General features: G+C 41.6%; 1 long non-coding RNA gene across 1 annotated transcript; it reads left to right on the top strand.

Annotated features, from left to right (window-relative positions):
• The first annotated feature begins 871 nt into the window (after positions 1–871).
• LOC142468902 (uncharacterized) lies at positions 872–18351 on the top strand. Its single transcript, XR_012788901.1, has 3 exons — positions 872–951; positions 16607–16720; positions 17318–18351. It is a non-coding gene; the product is annotated as an uncharacterized LOC142468902 (long non-coding RNA).
• Positions 18352–19871: the final 1520 nt, after the last annotated feature.

Consider the following 19871-nt stretch of genomic DNA (forward strand, 5'->3'; position numbering starts at 1 on the left):
TGCTTAATAAATATGGCCCTTAATGTGGAGTAATGTAATGAGAAGTAATGCAGTGGCTCCTCAGAACTCTAGTAAGGGTACTTAATCAGACCAGGTATGTTGGACTAACGCTACATGTGTAAAATAAGTGTTTTAAGATGTATTTGCAAATGCATTGGTTTTTCCTACAACCTTTGTGACTGGACATCCCTGGGAGAGGCTGGCTAAGAGTCTAGTGCTAGAAGTTTTACAGGGTAATTTCATGTTGTCCAAAGGGGATGACAGCAGTAAACCCCCATTTACTTGATTGGGGTTTATCGGATGATTGCAGTGTGATCGGTCTCTTAGAATAATATAGAACTAGCCCTTTAGAATCCTGATGGTGCCACTTCGACTTTTGGAGAAGTCCCTTTGCCTCCCTATGCCATGGTGCATCAGCAACTACTGTACTGTAGGTTGTAAGATTGTTGTGGCATTTGATATTTGACTTATTTGCCAGTAAGATTACACGTAGAATGCATTGTAAGATTAAGCCAAGATATTAAAAAAGTAATAGATTTTTTATAGATTAAAAAAGTATATGTGCTCAGCCCCTCATGGGCTGAGGGCAACAAACTAATCCAGCAAGGCCTCAACATTGGAACACCAAAGCTTTATTGAAGACACACAGTGGACACAGCAGGCTGCAGCACAGCCTCCTCCTCTACATGTTTCACGCACACAGGCGCTTCGTCTGACGAAGCGCCAGTGTGCGTGAAACATGTAGAGGAGAAGGCTGTGCTGCAGCCTGCTGTGTCCACTGTGTGTCTTCAATAAAGCTTTGGTGTTCCACTTTGGACTGTGACATCATTGGGCTGTTTTGCTGTTGCTCTGGATGCACCACTCCCTTCCACATGACCTTTCTGCCGGATGCACGCGGTGGGACTCACTGCTGAGGAACTATTAGGACCCAGGACGGATGAGCTGACAGGGGTAAGTTTGCTGTTTTGCCCCTGAGCCCCAACCTTTATAGTGGTCTTTATTTATCCTCTCATTTCCCTACCAGCCCTACACAAGCAGTGCTACATTCAACTTTAGCCTAGGAGTGCATGACAGTTACCTATCCAAGGCCTCAACATTACCCGCACACCAGTACCATCCAGAAGCCAGGGATCTATCCTATGAACTGAAGCATACACTGTAATGACACCAGCAGTGGCTGATATAATAAATATCATCCTCATTTATACTTCTGGCTCGGCGGCAGTCTGTTGGACAGAGGTATTGGGGGTAAAGGTTGCCATGGTGGGACTACCTTCAGCTCTGCTGAACCCACTATGTCTGTAGACGCTGTCATCAAGAGGAAAAGAACCAGAGGATCCCCTAAAAGACTGTCCTGTTCCACCACACCATCACGGGCAACTCATCTCTCCTGTTCCCTTGCAGGTAACAAGCACTACATCAGCAGTAGCCTACCCAAGTTCTCCCAGAGGGAAGAGGAACATGTACTACATTAAATAAAGTTGTTATGCTAGTTGTCTCCTGAGGTTTGACTATGGTTCAAGGTAACCTTAATGCCTTCTTGAGAGGGGATTGGTGTCTTCAAAGCGGGCAAGGTTCAGGTGTTGGATATAGATATGGGTATATATATATATATTATGGTTATACATTAATACAAGATTTTGTGGTTAGGAAATGAATTAATGCTCTGGCCTTGACCGCCAGCAAGGTGTCATGTGATTATTTTATTTAGGTTTAAGGGGAGGAAATGAGCCTCGGGGTGTCAGATACCTATATCTATGAACATTTGACAACATACTTAAAGTTGCATGCTCAACAGATTATTATTCATACTATCTGACACGTCCACCAGTTATAACAAGTGAAACATTTAAGTTGACTTGTATGACATTGGAATATGTTCCCAAAAAAAACTAACACCCAAAGAATATCACCATCTAACTTCCTGTATCATTGCTACTCTAAGTGTTATATAGCATTCTATACATCTCTTCACCACTTTCATGCATCTGATTATGTATCAAACCTAGGGTTGCCAGACGTATCATATATATGGGATTGTTCCTTATTTCATTGTCTTGTCCCATTGTTTCAGAAAGATCTGTCGGGACGCATAATTGTCCCGTATTTTTGTGCCTTGACGGGAAATCTCTGAACTTAAAATGATTGTAATTAATCAATCATTGAAATGTAATAGATTTCTACTTGAGTGTAATAGTTACCTTTTCTGATAGATGTCGCCTTACTAAATTATTAAAATAATAAAGTTAGGACACTGCCTGGTTATCTAATTATACCGTGACTCCCCCCTATGGGCGTAGTTTTTTCTCCCACTGTTACTTGTTAGTTCAGTGCGCGTCTTTCCCCGAAGCACCAAGAGCATAGAGGATAAAAACCAAAGAATATACTGTAGCATCAAGTGGGAGATACCATTCAGCTCGAGGCGTAAATAAATCATTCACCACTGATTATGACGTCACACTTTCATACAGGATTTCGGCGTCCCGTATGATAAAAACGTAAATGTGGCAACCCTAATCAAACCCCTTTACCCGTAAAATTGTTGCTCAGAGATACATTTTGAACACGTGGCTCTCACAATTTATGCACCAAGTAATGTTTCCACTCTTATTTCAAACTTGCAATTTAGGCAACGATTACATGGAGAAAGAGGGGGGTGTTAGTGTGAAGTTACAGGTACACATATTATAATGTGATGCATTAAAGTTTACATGCAGTGGCACTGTATCACTCCATATGTATCACTCCAGTGCCAGTGTATCACTTTTACACACAGACCCCCCCCTTCCCCCAGAATGTCAGAGGTGGTTCCAACCACCCAAACTCATCGTACACACTTCACAGACACATGATACAATGCCTATTTAACTGGCCTTTTCACAAGTGTAGCAGAGCACACTGCTCTCAGAATCAGAATATTTAGATCTGTAACCATAACTTTCCATCGTTACTTCTTGGTATTTCAGGTATTATAGCCCTGACCATGTGTCACAGGGAGTGTGTAGTGTACTCACTGTAATGTAAACATATGATTTGCTTGGGGACAGGCCATTGAATCACATGTACAAGGCAAGTTTGTCGAGGCAATATTATACTTGCCCTCTGTGTCTTTTCAATGCTTAAGATCCATTTGATTTTTAAACCATACAACTACATTAAAAAAAAAGAAGGTAATTAGATGGTGTTTGCAATACTAATAATCCAAAGTGTACTTGGCATTTGCTTTGGCAGCAACAGTAGGCAGCAAGGTCACACCCACCTGGTTTGCATTCCATACACAGTGACATTCCTGGAAGTAGATTATTTAGTGAGAGAGTGCCCTGTATCAACTGTAAGAGCAATAGCAGTTTCATGACTGGACAAGGAAAAGTGGAGGTGCCTGACACAACCCTCAATTGCTCCTATTTGAAGCAGCAATGTGGGCAAAATGAAAGAAATGCACTTTTTGGGACGGTTGGAAGTCTAGGTATTTTTTGGTGCGTTTAATTTTTTTTCTGCGCTTTCTACTTTCTTTTTTTTCTCAATGATGATTGAAGAGCTTACAATCAGGTACACTGCTACCTGACCCTCAGACATCGTGCAGGCTGTTGACATCCGGGGCAAACATTGAACCCTTTGAGTGCCGCAGGGGTGGTGTCACCACCGTGCCATGGCCCCCTCCGGCACTAGCGATAACGTAACCGCGTCTCCGAAGGGATCATGTGATCGCGCCGTCACTTCCATTCCTATTCCTGTGCTTGATCGCGTTCTGCAGCCCTGTTGTGATCTCCCGTAGCTACTACGTGATGGGGGGCCGAGCGTGCCAGACAACATGAACTAGTCGCTGCGTTCTTCAGCCCCCAAAGGGTTAAAGGAGCAGTTCTCCCCATTGTGTTCCCCTCCAAATAATGTAACGCTTAACCGTGTTAATTTCAGCGCTGGGGACCCCCTGCTTCCCAAGGTATTTAAAAGGGAAGGTGCCACTGGTACAGTCCACATTAGGGGAAAGAAAATGGAGGTTTACAGCTCTCACATCATGAAGTACCGGTGCCACCTTCTCTGGTAGGTATGCCGGAGCAGAAACGAACACGGTTCAGCTCCAGCTGCTTCCCACCCATATAATATGGGAGTGTTAAGGTGGGAATGCTCCTTTAAACATAGGGATGTTATCATTGGAGATGGGCACTGCTTCTGGTGTTTTGTTTTCGCCTCTAAAATGTTATTCTCATCTCATTCTATATGTAACATTGTTATGTTACCATGACAAAGCATTGTGATACGGGCTCCTTCAGCAGCCAATGGATAGTTCCCAAAATTATGCTGATAGTTTAATTGGACAATACGTTGACTGATGTCTATAACAGCCTCTTTGTCTCCTGCATTGTTATTTTGTGCGTACTTCTAGTGGCGCGCAGCAATGGTGAGAAGTAGACAATATAAATAGCAGAGGCATGTAGTCATGTGCTCCGACTTTGCATTCACCTTGCCTGCTGTTTACGGCTTTGGTTTTTCTGTTAACATCACATGATCTGGAGTATTAGAACTCATACATATGACTGGGCACGCGTGCGCGGTGCCCTTCATATGGTTTATCACACAGGACTGCGTGCTCTTACTGCCCGGGTAAGCACGTGCTGAAACAACGTCATCGAAAGGTTTATTCTGATATCAAGCAAAAGCTTATTTATACACGTCATTCTGCAATCCTGCTGTTTAATAAACCACTGCACTTGGTTTTGTAACGCTGACAATAGAGCTGTGTTTTAAGGTACTCCATACTAATGTGGTTAATATAAAGTACCGTACATAGGATGAAGAGATCTGTAATTGGTTTAAAAGCTCTGTAAACAATTACAGTGAATTTCTCTTGTTGGTCAGTCCAGTAAACAGTGGCACAAATGCAGCTAGAATAACTACGGCAATGCAAATAATGTGAGCTGGGCGTCTGTTTCCTCAATGAATACAGTGTGGTGTGATTATAGCAGGACACAAACAGAAGCAATCTGCTAACATGTAACCCCTCCAGGACAGCAACATGTGGCAAAGTGTGTCTCCCCCATTTAGCAGGAAAGGAATGATGTGAGTTTGTTGTATGATTGGGATAGGAAAGGCTAATTGCATGCCCTCTTAACTTAGGGGTTGGCAACTATAGTCCTCAAAGACTATCAACAGGTCAGGTTTTACTAATATCCTTGCTTCAGCACTGTTGGCTCAATCAGGGGCGCAGTCAAAGAGGCTGCTTCATCACAGGTAGTGCAATCTTCGACTGAGCCACTGTTTGAGCCATCTGTGCTGAAGCAAGGATATCCTGAAAACCTGACCTGTTGGTGGCCCTTGATGACTGGAGTGGCACACCCCTGTCTTAACTCCTTCACTCTAACAATTTGCTTGAAAGTGAGGAGATTAAATAGCTATTGCAAGCTCCCTGGCAGAAAATGATTAAATAAACATGCAATTAGACCTTCCGTTTAAGATGCTTAGGGGCCTATGCAGAGAGCAGCGCTATTTCGAAATTCGCCATTTTTTGGAGATAATCGCGCAGAAAACAGCAGAAAATGGAGATTTCCGAAAAACGCGCCAATTTTTCTTTTCTATTTGTAAAACTCGCCTCGCGGCTGGCGAAAACCTCAATCTCGCCAGTTTTACAAATATCCTAATGCAGAGAGCCGCGAACGGCATCTAGCGGCTGTTCGCGCCAATAAAATGGCGCTATTGTCTCCTTTTTCCCTCGCCAGAAAAAATTGGCAAGAAGCTGCCGCTCGCGGCCATTGCAAAGGGAAAAAAAAAGGCGCGCATTTGTTTTTACAAGTTTCTGAAGCGCGCATCTCGCCAATTTAAACTCGCCAGACGCATCCATGTTAAACATAGCAGAATTCGCACTTTTCTGCATATGGAGAATAAAACTCTCCAAAAAAGCTACTTTTTAATAAATTCGCCATTTTTCAAATTCGCTGCTCTGTGCATAGGCCCCCAAATGTATTAGAAAGCAGAAAACGTTATGAGGGAAAAGGTTAACCTGTGCTACGTTTAGCTGTTGAATAGCTGACTTCATAGCAGCTGGCTGGCATTTTATTCCAGCGACCAGCTAAATATCCAGCTTGTGTTGCTATGTTTAGAGCATTATTCATGTAGAACGTAGTGAGTTATTTAAGGAGCATCCATCGCATCACCTTATACAGTATGTCAATTGGCTCATTTTCATAGCTTCTTGGCCTAGCAAAGGTATGGGAATAAACGGGTTATATTTTGGCCACGAGAGGACAGTGAAAATACTTTGTAAGCACAAATAAAAAACCCTTTTGCTACCAGAGAGGTGAGCAGCACATTGCTGACTCATATGGCAGTAGAGCAGTTCATTGCTTTTTTCCTCATTGGGGACTACAAGTTCTGTAATGGGTTAATTGCCTTAAGGGGTTATCTGTGTGGGCTCACTCAGGTTACTCCCCTCCCCACCATGTGATGTATGAGGATAATGTAAGGATATACTGTATATAGTGGCCTCTTATGTTCTAGAAGCAGGTTCTTCAGAGTTCTGACTGGAGTCCTCACTGTGAGTCTTGTTAACAGGGTTGTGTGTCTAGTCATGTGTATTAAGATGTTTCCTGCCACCCTGTTGTTGTTTTCAGTTAGTAATGTGCCCTTTAAATTGCGCCTGTTAGAGAAACATGAACCTTACATTGTGGGAGAGGGGTGCCACTTGTTCTGGTCTGACTCCTCTGCCCCTTTTGACTTTTTGCCCCTCTGAACGCCTCTGCCCCCGATGACTCCTGTGACTCTCTCTGTCTCCTGTGCCTCTCTGCCCTGTGTTTTCTGTGACCCTGTCCTATAATAAGTGAGCCTCAGCAACTGAGCACTGTGATGCGTGGTGCCCCCAGAGAGAAAATGTTGAAAACCACTGCGGTAGAGAGTTACTTAACGTATTCCGAGAGGCCTGAGTATGACCAAAGTGCACATATTTGGATTTAGTGAACGGGACTTTGAACAGCAGTGGTGGTCTATTTTGAATGTCTGCACTTTTAAACTGATGGATATCATCATTAAAAAAAAAAGTTCAAAGAGAAAATAAATATCAGAAGTGAAGGATTTACAAGGAAAGCTGCAGTCATTTCTCCTTATTAATGGTTCCAAGGAACTATCTGCTACATTGTCAATGTTTATTAATGATCCAGGAAAGAAAATGATGGCAGTGAATACGTCTCCGCTTTAAATAGAGTTATCCTGTTGCAGGGAGAGATACATTTGCACTTCACAGCAGCACAAAAAGAAACTCTATTACACATCCTCTGCTCCTTTGTTTATTACTGGATATACCATAGCAGAGATAAAGAGAATACTGTAGATGGTACACTCAATAGATAGACTGACGGTCTTGGCAGTATATTTTCTTAGAATTTAAAGGAATCAGCCAATACATCAAAGAAAGTGACGTGTCTGGACCACAAATGGCCTTTTATGAGGTAGGCGTTAACATCAAAACACATAAATAAAGCTTAAATACATGCTGGCGGCATCCTCAGCCATAAGCGGAAGTGACGCCATCCAATTTCCGGCCCTTACTGTGTCCTGGCAAAATCTTGTGAAGACAACATATAATCTACTGCCAGCGCCTCCCAGAAACATAAAGGGATGCGTAGTGATGTCATGACGTAGCGTAATAATGCTAACGCGTCATGACGTTATACGTTTCAACAGAGGTGTAGGAGATGAGTACAGAGGTGTGACCAGTGAGACATACAGTATATTGGGGAAAATAAACCTTGGCTTTTATTCAGCCCGTAGCTTCAAACAATACAGCTTTAAGGCAGGACACAAAACAAACAAAACAGCCTACCCCCCTGTAGGGGCTAACTCACTCTCCCAGTCCCGATCTGAAGGGCTGGGAGGATAGGCCTCTTACCAGCCTCTGACCCCAAAGTCCAAAGAGGTACCTGTTATCAGGGGCTCTTTATATCAGTCTCCGAGTCTGGGTTGGTGTCCATGGGGTGCACCTTCTGGCGGGTTCCAGGGTCCGCTGTGCCCTTTAATAGAGAGCCTGGTTCCCTGGGATCCATCTCTGGCAGCACACACCTCCCCTGTGCTAGAGAGATCCCCTGCAGTTTAAGCAGCATGCTTTTCTACCAGACTGATGAGACAGGTGGAGACTGGTTAATTGTCTGCAGCTGCAATTAACCAGTTAGCCGCTGGACTCATCAGTTAGATTGAGGCTTTCTAATTGGAGCCCTTTTAGACGGGGTGTAACAGGGACTTATCCCTGTTTAAATAAATCTGCATCTAGTGGTCTGAGAGCTGGTTAATTGCAGCTAGTCACTTAATCTGATACAATGTAAAAACCTCCTGCTGGGAACAGACAGGAGACTCTTTAGCACTGTCACAACAGTGCTGACAGAGGAGAGAGTCTTGAGCACACACTAGGGCTGTGTTCTGGCAACAGACTTCGTGTGGGAGCAGCAGGACTGCAATGCATGCATCTGAAGTGAACATGGAGAAACTGGAGACGCCGGCCCAGCCGGACCAGCACAATCAGATAAGACTATCATATAGCTCCCTGATAAATTGTTATATGTTTTTGGGACTGACACTGGCCTATCCAGCCAGCCAAATAGTTAGGAACTAGCCAGTCTAGTTAGTCTCCAAAATGGAGTAGGCTTTAATTTTATGCTTTATGTTTTGGTTTAAAGGGACAGTACCCGATACTATATGTTGCTTGGTGTTGTAAATAAACCCTGCCAAGGGCTTGTTTAAATAAAGACCTATGTGTATATGTTTCTTTGACCTCATCTACATGCCAGTCTCTTACACAGGGGTTAAGGGGTTAAGGTCATGTCACAAGAAGGAACAGTGAAACGCATACCCAAAAATATGTTAACCCAATAACTCCTACTAGAAGACCCATGACTGCATCAATACATAACAGTGGCTGCACAAAATGGGACATCATATAACATCATCCAGGAGACAACAACAATATCAGTAGTGAGAATGAAAATATTGTGTAGGTACTACTACATAAAAAAACTATGTACATACAGTTAGGTCCGGAAATAATTGGACACTGACACAATTTTCATAATTTTGGCTCTGAACGCCACCACAATGGATTTGAAATGAAACAACTGAGATGCAATAGAAGTGCAGACTTTCAGCTTTAAGTCAAGGGGTTGAACAAAAATATCGTATGAAACGTTTAGGAATTGCAACCATTTTTATACACAGTCCCCTTATTTCAGGAGCTCAAATGTAATTGGACAAATTAACACAATCATAAATAAAATGTTCATTTTTAATACTTTATCGAGAATCCTTTGCAAGAAATGACTGCTTGAAATCTGGAACGCATGGACATCACCAAACACTGGGTATCCTCCTTTGTGATGCTTTGCCAGGCCTTTACTGCAGCTGTCTTCAGTTGTTGTTTGTTCGTGGGTCTTTCTGCCTTAAGTTTTGTCTTCAGCAAGTGAAATGCATGCTCGATCAGGTTCAGATCAGGAGATTGACTCGGCCATTGCAGAATATTCCACTTCTTTACCTTAAAAAACTCCTGGGTTGCTTTCGCAGTATGTTTTGGGTCATTGTCCATCTGTAAAGTGAAGCGCCGTCCAACCAGCTTCACTGAATTTGGCTGATTCGGAGCAGACAATATATCCCTATACACTTCAGAATTCATCCGGCTGCTTCTGTCTTCTGTCACATCATCAATAAACACTAGTGACCCAGTGCCATTGGAAGTCATGCATGCCTTTGCCATCACACTGCCTACACCGTGTTTTACAGATGATGTGGTATGCTTCGGATCATGAGCCGTTCCAAGCCTTCTCCATACTTTTTTCTTCCCGTCATTCTGGTACAGGTTGATCTTAGTTTCATCTGTCCAAAGAATGCTGCTCCAGAACTGGCTGGATAAATATAAATTATTAGATATTATAGATATTAGACATTAATGTACAGCATTATATGTCATCAACTTATGATCCCACTATTCAAATTAAAGAGGATATTGATAGATTGGTTCATGGTGCTTGTACCCACAACCTTATGAATGAAAACTTGAAAGCTTAATGGGACAAGCACTCTTTTGAATTAAGAAAATAAAAGAAATTCTGCTCAGTCTGTATATCTGGGATTATAACCTATTTTTTCTTGGATATAGCAAACAAATCAACAGATTATTTCAATTATTGAAAACATTTGAATACTTTATTATTAAAACCTGTTTTAAAAAAGATCTTAGATCAAGAACTTAAATAATAATCTATATTATGTATAGACAGGTATTTTTGGAAATGTTATATACAGCTCAACCCCGTTATAACGCGATCCGTTACAACGCGAATCTGCTTATAACGCGATGCAAACGTGGCTCCCAATTTTCGTATTTATGAATACTTTACAACACGATTATTGGTATCTTAAATATTCAATTGTACATTATTTCTAACGTGATCCGCTTATAACGCGATGTGATTCTTTGGACCCCAAGCACAGCTTTATAAGGGGATTGAGCTGTATGTAATGATTCAGAAGTTATACGAATACGGATAAGTGCTGCACACCAAATAAAGCAAAAAAAGTTATGTTGCTCACATAACATCTTGGAAGTAATGCCAGACCATCTTGTTGGGAGTCTAATTACTAAGTACTTCCCTAACTGAAAACAATAAAAAGGATGGGGAACCCCTAACTACTTCTATTGACACACCCTGACACTCCTAGACAATCTTGACTGAACACAGAAAATACATGTAGCCATGTCTGGTTTTGGCTACCAGTCTGCCCTCCTTGACATGCAAGCCCTGGTAAGAGCAGGCAGTGTCAGGACCAATTATGGGTTTTCCCCACTCAGACAGCTCCCGTGAGTGTCAGGGGAGGAGGTGGGACTAGGTCTGTGTTCTGCCCAATCCTGGGTTCAGATCTGGTACCTTACTCATACTGTACTTAACGGGTTGCACCACCAAATTTAGGCAGTGTCTCTACCGTTGAGAGAGACAGGTAACACGCAGGATTGCTGTGCATAGGCATCCCCTGTTCTTCTTCCCTTTGGGGGAGAGAGTGATTACTATTCCCCTGGCCCTATTAGAGGGTCAGGGAAGAGTAAGGACTGCTTCAGGGGCCCTTGACCTGGAGTGGATGTCCAGGGACCATCCGGAAGTTGGAGACCTGCAGTGACCTGTATTGGGCAGATGCCCACGTGATACTGTGTGAATGCAGAGGACCAATAAATCGGGTACAGTTTACTATACCTCCTGCCTGGTGTGTAATCTTTCGGGGGGGGGGGAAGAGGAAATCGTTTCTACAGTAGGAGATAGCCTCCATACATCTGGAGCCTGCGGCAGATTGAGGCGCTGTGTACCGAGATAAGCAACGGTAATGAACCCCAGAAACCTGCCTTGTTCTCCCCAACAACATCAGCGGAGACTCAGATCTACTGTGAGCCAGCAGGTATGCACCATCATACACCGTGTAATGGCAGAATCTCCCAAGGGGTGGGGGAAACACCGTTACATACTGTACATAAAGATTTTTCAGTTAATTTCCAATTAGTATGCATATAGGAGGCATTTATTGCTGGGGTTTTCTCTCCTAAGCTCTTCCATGTGAATTTTCCATAAGTGGTACAAACTGATTTACCACACAGGAGCTAACATTTGGATTCACATGGATTTCTTGCACTTAAAAGCCAGAGTTTGATCGCTCATTCTGCTGTTTGCTATGTCAATTGCATATGGTATTGGTAAACCTAATGCCAAACATCGATTGTAATTATCCACTAACAGTGGTTCTCAAAGCTCTCCTCTGGGACCACTGGCCACAGCAGGTTTTAGGAATCCACAATGCACTTCCACACTGGAGTATGCATCTAATTAGCATACACATAGAATGTTGGGTGGTTCCTCAGAAACCTGTTCTTGCTCAAGGCCCCGAGGAGAGGTTTGAGAAGCACTGCTCAATCCGGAATTTACATGTATTTGTCCTGTCACGCCTCATTTATGAATGCTCTGCCCATATTGAATCATCATGAAACCTCTAAAATTCAGTGAGGGTCTCTGAGGACCTTTCATTAAAACTGTTCAATTGATTAAAAAAAATATTTGTACCTCACTAATTCTATTCACTGAAGGTGTTTTTTTTTATCTTCTCCACTTGCTAAATATATGTATAAACACTGGATATGATCAACAAAGGAAGACATAATGGCACAGATTTACTAAGCAATCTTCTGTGCAATTTGACACATCGTTTAAGTCCACCGGAGTGCCTGTTTTGGACTGTAAATCCATGATTATCTCCTTTTCAGGATTTGTACTGGAGCATGTGTGACAGCTGCTTGAGTCTTCAGAGTGTTCTCTTCAATATCCTTTATAAGACCTAAGCAATCTTCTGCCATAACGTATCTTTTGGGTGCTGGAAGGCACCTTACCGTCCATTTGCTTATTTGGGCTATAGTTTATCGAAAAGTTAAGAGATTTGAGGAGACCATATTAATTTCTTACTCTCTTTACATCCTCATTGTATAATATATTTAAAGCACAATGTTCTGTCAAATAAATAAAACCGTGATAACAGATCTGAGAAAAATGGAATCGGGAAGCCCGATACCCCATACTCATCAAATGGCTTTATTCCAGGATAAAACCTTCAATTATTCATCAAGACTTCACAATTCTCTGCCGAACAGCTTCAAAATGAACATATTTACAGACAAAAGAACAGTTTTCAGCAGGCAGGTGCACAAAGGCCCATCATACTGTATCTGTATGTATAGTCTTTCAGAAATCCCTAAGTGCTGTATGTTTACCCTGCAAAACATTACAACCCATCATTCTTACTTCAGAATGATGGGGAAATAACAGAGAAGGCACCTGACAGCTGTTTCTCTCCATTGTACTGTTTCTAAAGGCTTACAGAAGGCATGCACAATCTTAGCACGCTCAAAACCCAGACCCACAATATTATATATTAATATATATATTTATGTCAACTGGAGCGCTAGTAGGACAGTGACCAAGTATACTACAATAAACAAAGAAGCCCCAATGCATATCCAATATAACAAATTATTTAGTACATTACTATGTCTTTTTTCTATGTTTTTTTTCTTCTTTTTTTCTCTTAAGTATGGGTCATTTAGTTCAATCTTTTGACCAAAACATGTCAAGCCTGCAAATCCCGTCAGGGTTAGACCCTGTCAGCAGGTCCTACACTACCAGTTTTATACGGCGTCTTTTGTATTTCCTCCACACCATAGAGAAAATACAATAATATTAATATAGCCAGTAACATGGGACGGGTGACAGGTATACGGGGTTTAAAGGGTTAACATGTAGGCGCACTGTATGTGCTATGTGTGAGCTACAGTACAGTGCAGTTATAACTGGTTAAAAACCAAGGTGTGCCCTAGTGAATATACTGAGAGCAAAAAAATCTAAACAACCTGTGTATAGGGTCTACCGTGATATGGTTGCAAACTTGAAATATTTTGCCGATAAGATTGAACTAAATGACCCAAAGTTATGAGAACAAAAAACATGGATAAAACGTATAGTAATGTACTGAATAATCTGTCATATAGGATGTGCATTGGGGCTTCTTTGTGTATTGTATCTTACAGAAGGCATGATATGGAAATTTGGACTATGAGGGTCTTTTTGCTGATAGAAGGGGGCCAGAGTTGCTTGTAATGTAAAAGCTACATGTGGTGAATGGGTTAAATGTGTCTGTATGGATGTCAAGATGACTAATGGTTCTGCTCTCAGTTAAAAAATCTGTAACTAAGCAGTTTTACAATCAACGGCAGGGTTGGTCAATCTTTCAGGATATGTGATAAACTGTATTCTGTTGTGGTCTGTTTTTACAAGATAAAAACAGGTATAGAGTTGCAGAGAAAATGCAATCCAGCCTTTTAATATAGAATTGCAGAGAAAATGCAATCCAGCCTTTTATTATAGAATTGCAGAGAAAATGCAATCCAGCCTTTTAATATAGAATTGCTAGGGAATGACAAGTCAGTTTTTTGTAATCTGCTTGGTAATGCAACATGTGATGTATAGAAAACTGTATAAAAACTGAAGAAAGAGTGAGTTTATTCAGAATCGGCCTGAAGTCTTGCATGACAAATTGATTCTCTCTGCACGTGTCTGTATTGTAAGTATCAATAAAAACGTACTCTTTCTTTCAAAGAACCTGGACTCCAGTTATCGATAATCAGCCTGAATCTGAGGTTCCATAACAGGCATTAGGATGCACACATACAGTAAACTTTCAGGTTATCTACAGGTGAAATAACTCTACCCACAGTGTCACGCATGGAAAACGCACTCCCATTTTTACACGGAGACATATAGCATTACATGTGTGCCATTGCCGTGTTGAAAGGTCGAGCAGTCCCAATGTTTGTAGTGTGGCTCGTGGTGTCGCGTTGACTGGTCAGTCAGCGCTGAGTGGAGCTGATGCCGAGTTCTCAGTTGCACATGAGCTCTGAATATAGACATGAATGATGGAAAGTCCCGGTACTGTACATACCTTAAAAACAATCTATGTATAAAGGCAACAAAGAGTGTGGCCTCACGCACAGCAAAAAGCTTGTTAGAGACGTTTTTTACATTTCACAGATAGTGTTAGCTAGGGATATTTATGCTATCTTGAACCTGATTAGACTTGGGTATGGGCGCTCACCTCCAGTCCTCAAGGGCCACCAACAGGTCAGATTTTCTGGATATCCCTGCTTCAGCACAGGTGACTCAATCAGGGGCTCAGTCATTTTGCATGAGCCACCTGTGCTGAAGCAGGGATATCCTTAAAACCTGGCCTGTTGGGGGGTCCTTGAGGACTGGAGTTGAGCCCCTCTTCACCAGAGTTAAGCAAACACATGCAGAAATTGATACATTTTATTGGGAGTTGTTTAACAGTGGTGTAACTGCACTGTAAAGGGCGACCGGCCACAGTATTAAGTGGGCCCTTCTTATTCCATTGCTTTTATTTCCTCCTGCCCAGACTTAGTGCCTTGGGTGGTGCTTGCCGGTAGACAGGAGACCTCCCAGGAGCTCCGTGTCTGTTAAGCAGCGGCGGAGCGGCATCCCATGTGACCTGGGGACCAAGAAATGGTTCAAACGAAGCCGGATGCAGTTCAGGAAAGGAGGACAGAGCTGGCGCGCTCTCTCTTACAGCTGACTGGGTTCAGAGAAAAGAAGAGAGAGAGCGACCTGTCCTCCTTTCTTGCCCTGAACCGCATCCGGCTTCGTTTGAACTATTTCTAGGCCGTCTTGACTCCCTTTGCCCTCCTCCCCCCAGAGCTGGGACCCCCAGGACGTGTCCAGGCACTCCATGCGGGAGTTACCCCACTGGTGCTTAATTACTTCATCAGTCATTATTAACACTTCTCAAACCCCAAACTGATGCTCACGAGACAAAATGCCTTGACATGTCAGGGTGACAATTTAATGGCCAAATGTAAGTGCACTTATTTTATTAAACTCATTTTATTTATCACTCAAAGAGATGCTCGCCAGGCCAGCTGCAACTAGCTGCACCCAGGTAGGTTTCACCCTCAAGCTCCAAACCATTTGCAACAGTAGCCAAAAGAGTCAACTGCAGTATACACTATAAGTAATGGATACATAATAATGAACCCACAAAATGAAATATGACCGTGCTTCCTTCCCTCCTTCCTGTGTGTACTGTACAGTATGTGCAGTAGTGGTTTGCTGCCAGTAAGAATATTATGGCCGGTTACAGGTTTTGCCAGTGTTTTGAGTGTTAAAATAAACAACACACTTTATATACTATAAGATTTGTCATTTTTTTAAATTAAACAATCACTGCATATTTCTATTTTTCTCCGCATTTTATCTTTTTGTTTTGGTGCTTGCTGTATGTATTTATTGTGTTTGAAGTTATTTGCTGTCTATGGACATTAGCTTCGCTTTAAATAATTCTTCTCTTCTGTTGGAAACAATTGAGGAGTAATTAATTGAGCAGTAATCCTCCTTTAGAAGAAGTCTGTGGAATCGGTAGAAGTGTACCAGGCACTGCTTCTGAATTCAGTTCCAGTGTAGCAAACACAGCTAATGAGATTACTGCACAGAACGCTCATTTCATTCTACTCCAGCAATGGGAACTTTCTTTCCTTTGTACCTCGGTTTCTATGTACCACCATGATTTAAATTCAAGGATTACTTTCCACTGCAACTTTTTTTTTTAATGCTTTTAATACATTGTTATCTTATGAAATGAAGCATTTAACCCTACAGAATAAGAAACGTAAATCTGCCATTAATAGTGTGTCGAGTATGCTATTGTCCATGCATTTAAAAAATAATGCCATGATTTACACTACTGTATACAGTATCTAATAACGGTGAAAGTTAATTTCCTAATTACTTATTATTATGTACTTCCTAATTTTAAAATGGGTAGAGAACTGGTGGAAGATACGGCATAAATGTGTACACCCAATTACAATCCAGCAAGTAACACCCCCTTCTGTTCTTTTTTAACAACTCCCCGTATTGTTTGCCGACCAATCGGGCAAACAATGTGCAAAGTATTTTTGGGGTATGTATTACACTGTCCCAGCTGTGTTTCAAGCAATTTGAGTGAGGTTTTTTTAAAAAACATTTTGTCATTTACCAAGATATTTCGGCAAGCGTGAGGAATCGATGACATTACGCGATACAGCGCTCCCTGATATATGGCTTTTGAGAGGGAAACCGAGAGAGAGAAGAAGGACGAGGGTGGAGAGGAAGAGGTAACGAAGGAAGAGAAACCTCATTAGTAGAGTAACTACCAATTTATATACCTCCCAAAACACTCTACAACACATGGAGAGACGCCTGTGAGCACACCTGAGATACCTGGGAAATATGCTAAATTACATCTGCAAATAAGCTGATTTAAATAAGCAAATAAAGCTTTTTAGCCAGGTATCTAAGGTGTATTCACAGCGATCTCTCCACGTGTTCTATAGAGATTTGTTTTTGGAGGTATATACAGTGGTGAGAAAAGGTTTGTAAACCCCAATGATAATGATGGAAATGCAATAGTTTTTCTATGATAACCTTCTTAAATCAAAACCAGTCTTTTCTTAAATATCCAATAGGGTTTATATTAACCAATTCCGTGTCTTTTGAAACTAAAATGATGTATGAGTTAGACAAACAATGAGTAATTAAGAGTCAGGGTTTGTGCAAAAGTAAGTGAAATCCTGGTTTTACCAGATAAGTTAAAGGGGATAATTAAAATCAGGTGTTTAAATAATTATGTACTGTAGATCTTCAATTGTGAGTTTGGGAGGTACCACCCTATATAAAGATCAGAAACTTTGAGCTTCGTCTTCACCATACAGGTGTGCGGAAACACAACATGCCAAGGTCAAAAGAAATCTGAATACCATTGAAAACCAGTTTCATCAGTCTAGAAAGGGTTACAAAAACATTTCTAAGAATTTGGGGCTCCACCAATCCTGTCTACCCAGGACCGGTCAATCTACCAAAATCTCTCCAAGAACAAACCGGGAAATCATCCAGGAAGTCACAAAGAACCCCAGAATAACATCCGAGGATCTGCAGGGCACTCTCAACTTGACTAATATGAGTGTTCATGACTCAACTATCAGAAAAACACTGAACAAGAATGGTGTTTATGGAAGGTTAGCCAGGAGGAAACCACTGCTCTCTAAAAAGAACATTGCTGCCCATCTGAAGTTTGCAAAAGAGCACATAGATAATCCACAAGACTTCTGGGACAATGTTCTCTGGACAGATGAGTCAAAGGTAGACATTTTTTGGCCTCAATGAGAAACGGTATGTGTGGTGAAAAACAAACACTACGTTCGAACAGAATAACCTCACCCCAACCGTCAAGCATTGTGATGGGAGTGTGATGGTTTGGGTCTTCTTTGTTGCCTCAGGACCAGGACGGCTTGCCATCATTGACGCAACCATAAATTCTGCAGTGTTTCAGAAGATTCTAGTAGAGAATGTCAGGCCATCCGCCCGCAAGCTGAAGCTGAAGCAAAAGTGGGTCATGCAGCAAGACAATGATCCTAAACGTATAAGCAGATCTACAAAATAATGGCTACAGAAGACGAAATTTCGCATTTTAGAATGGTCTAGTCAAAGTTTGGACCTACACCCATCGAAATGTTGTGGCAGAACTTGAGAGCTGTCCATGCAAGGAAACCCTCAAATGTCACTGAGTTGAAGCAGTTCTGCATGGAGGAATGGGACAAAATTCCTCAAAACTGATGTGAGAGACTGACCAGCAGTTACAGGAAATGCTTAGTTGAAGTCATCGCTGCCCAAGGGAGTGTCACCAGGTACTGAATCTAAAGGTTTACGTACTTTTTCACACGCGGATATTATTGTTGAATTGTTTGTGGATAAAGGAATGTTGAATAAGTATCGTGCTTTTGTGTCATCTGTTTGATCAGGTTATCTTTATCTATTATTAGAAACAAAGGAAAAGTAGTGCTAATCACTAACTTAATATATAATAATACAAATACAGTGTCAATCCAACATAAATGTGTAAATGGAGGAAGGTAAAGAGTCCAATATAAATATACTTAAGTCCAGCTGCCAGAGTCCAGGAGAGAGTTTCACGTCCCTCCAATTGTGAGCAGGGAAGAAAAGATGTCCTCCGGAGCGTTGACTCAGGTACAGTATAGATGTTAAATATAATCCAGATAAATATGAAAGAAGATAACAATATATTAATAAAGGTTATGTACCCACTAAAGCACTTATATTTTATACATACACTTACAAATTAAATGTGGCTTGTATTTATGGTTCCCTTCCTATCCGGAGTGTCAGAGGTTAATCAAGTCAGGATAGATTTCCAGTATATTCCAAGTGTTCAGAGTATGCAATGGAAAAAAGAGAAAAAGATCATGGCACAATACATTTATTACAGAAGACTTGGTCAAGAACAATATTGCACTTACAACCAGTATGCTCAAAAACAGCGTTTTTGGATGGCTTCCCAGTGTGGTAGTTGGCTCTCCGCTTCGATAGTAGTCCTACTCACATAACGAATCTTGCAGAGTCCACCGTCCCCATCAGTTGTGCGGCTGCTGTATCCGTTACCTCCGATTTTCTTGAGGGTAGACATCGCACCTCCCCATGCTCCCCTGTATCTTGCGCATGGTCGGGGATGCCACGGAAGGTGGGCCCTCCGTACTCTTATTCTGCGTAGTGGAGCATGGGTGTCATGTATTAAGTCGAATCTGTACCAAAGACAGTTGGTAAGATCAGCCAGAAACTGTTGTGGGTTAAAGTTTCTAAATGTTCTAGTGAGTAGAGCTTTAGGGCGTGAATGGGGTGGTCTGATTTTCCTTACACAGTACACTGTTGCATGGTCACTGAAAATGTGAGGTAGGATACCAGAGGATTGGATTCTGCTGGAACTAGAAGAGAGAATCCAGTCTAGAAAGGAAGGGTTGTGAGATTTCAGTTTGTCCGTGTGGGTTGGGAAATTAGTTGGGTTAGGTTAAGTGACTTCAGTTGCACCTGGATTTTGCTGTTTTTAGGGTGATGCCAATTTTAGTTGAAATCCCCAAGAACTATATCTTCAATATAAAATGACACCCCTCCTCTTCTCTTTGACCTACAGTATCTTTCCTGGAAATAGAGTATCCCTGAATGGTGATATTTGCATCAAAAGTTTTTGGAGTTAGCCATGTTTCTGTGAGAAAGATGTGTTTATTTATTGATTTATAAATTGTTTTACCAGGACGTAATACATTGAGAGTTACCTCTCGTTTTTAAGTATGTCCTGGGCATAGAGTTAAGATGACAAATAATACATGGTTACAAATACAAGTGAACAGGGTATACATTATATATAAGACATTGCATGCACAGATAGAGATAATATATATTATAGGCATATGTAAG

The sequence above is a fragment of the Ascaphus truei genome, chromosome 1 (assembly GCF_040206685.1).
Source record: "Ascaphus truei isolate aAscTru1 chromosome 1, aAscTru1.hap1, whole genome shotgun sequence".
In the NCBI taxonomy this organism is placed as follows: domain Eukaryota; kingdom Metazoa; phylum Chordata; class Amphibia; order Anura; family Ascaphidae; genus Ascaphus; species Ascaphus truei.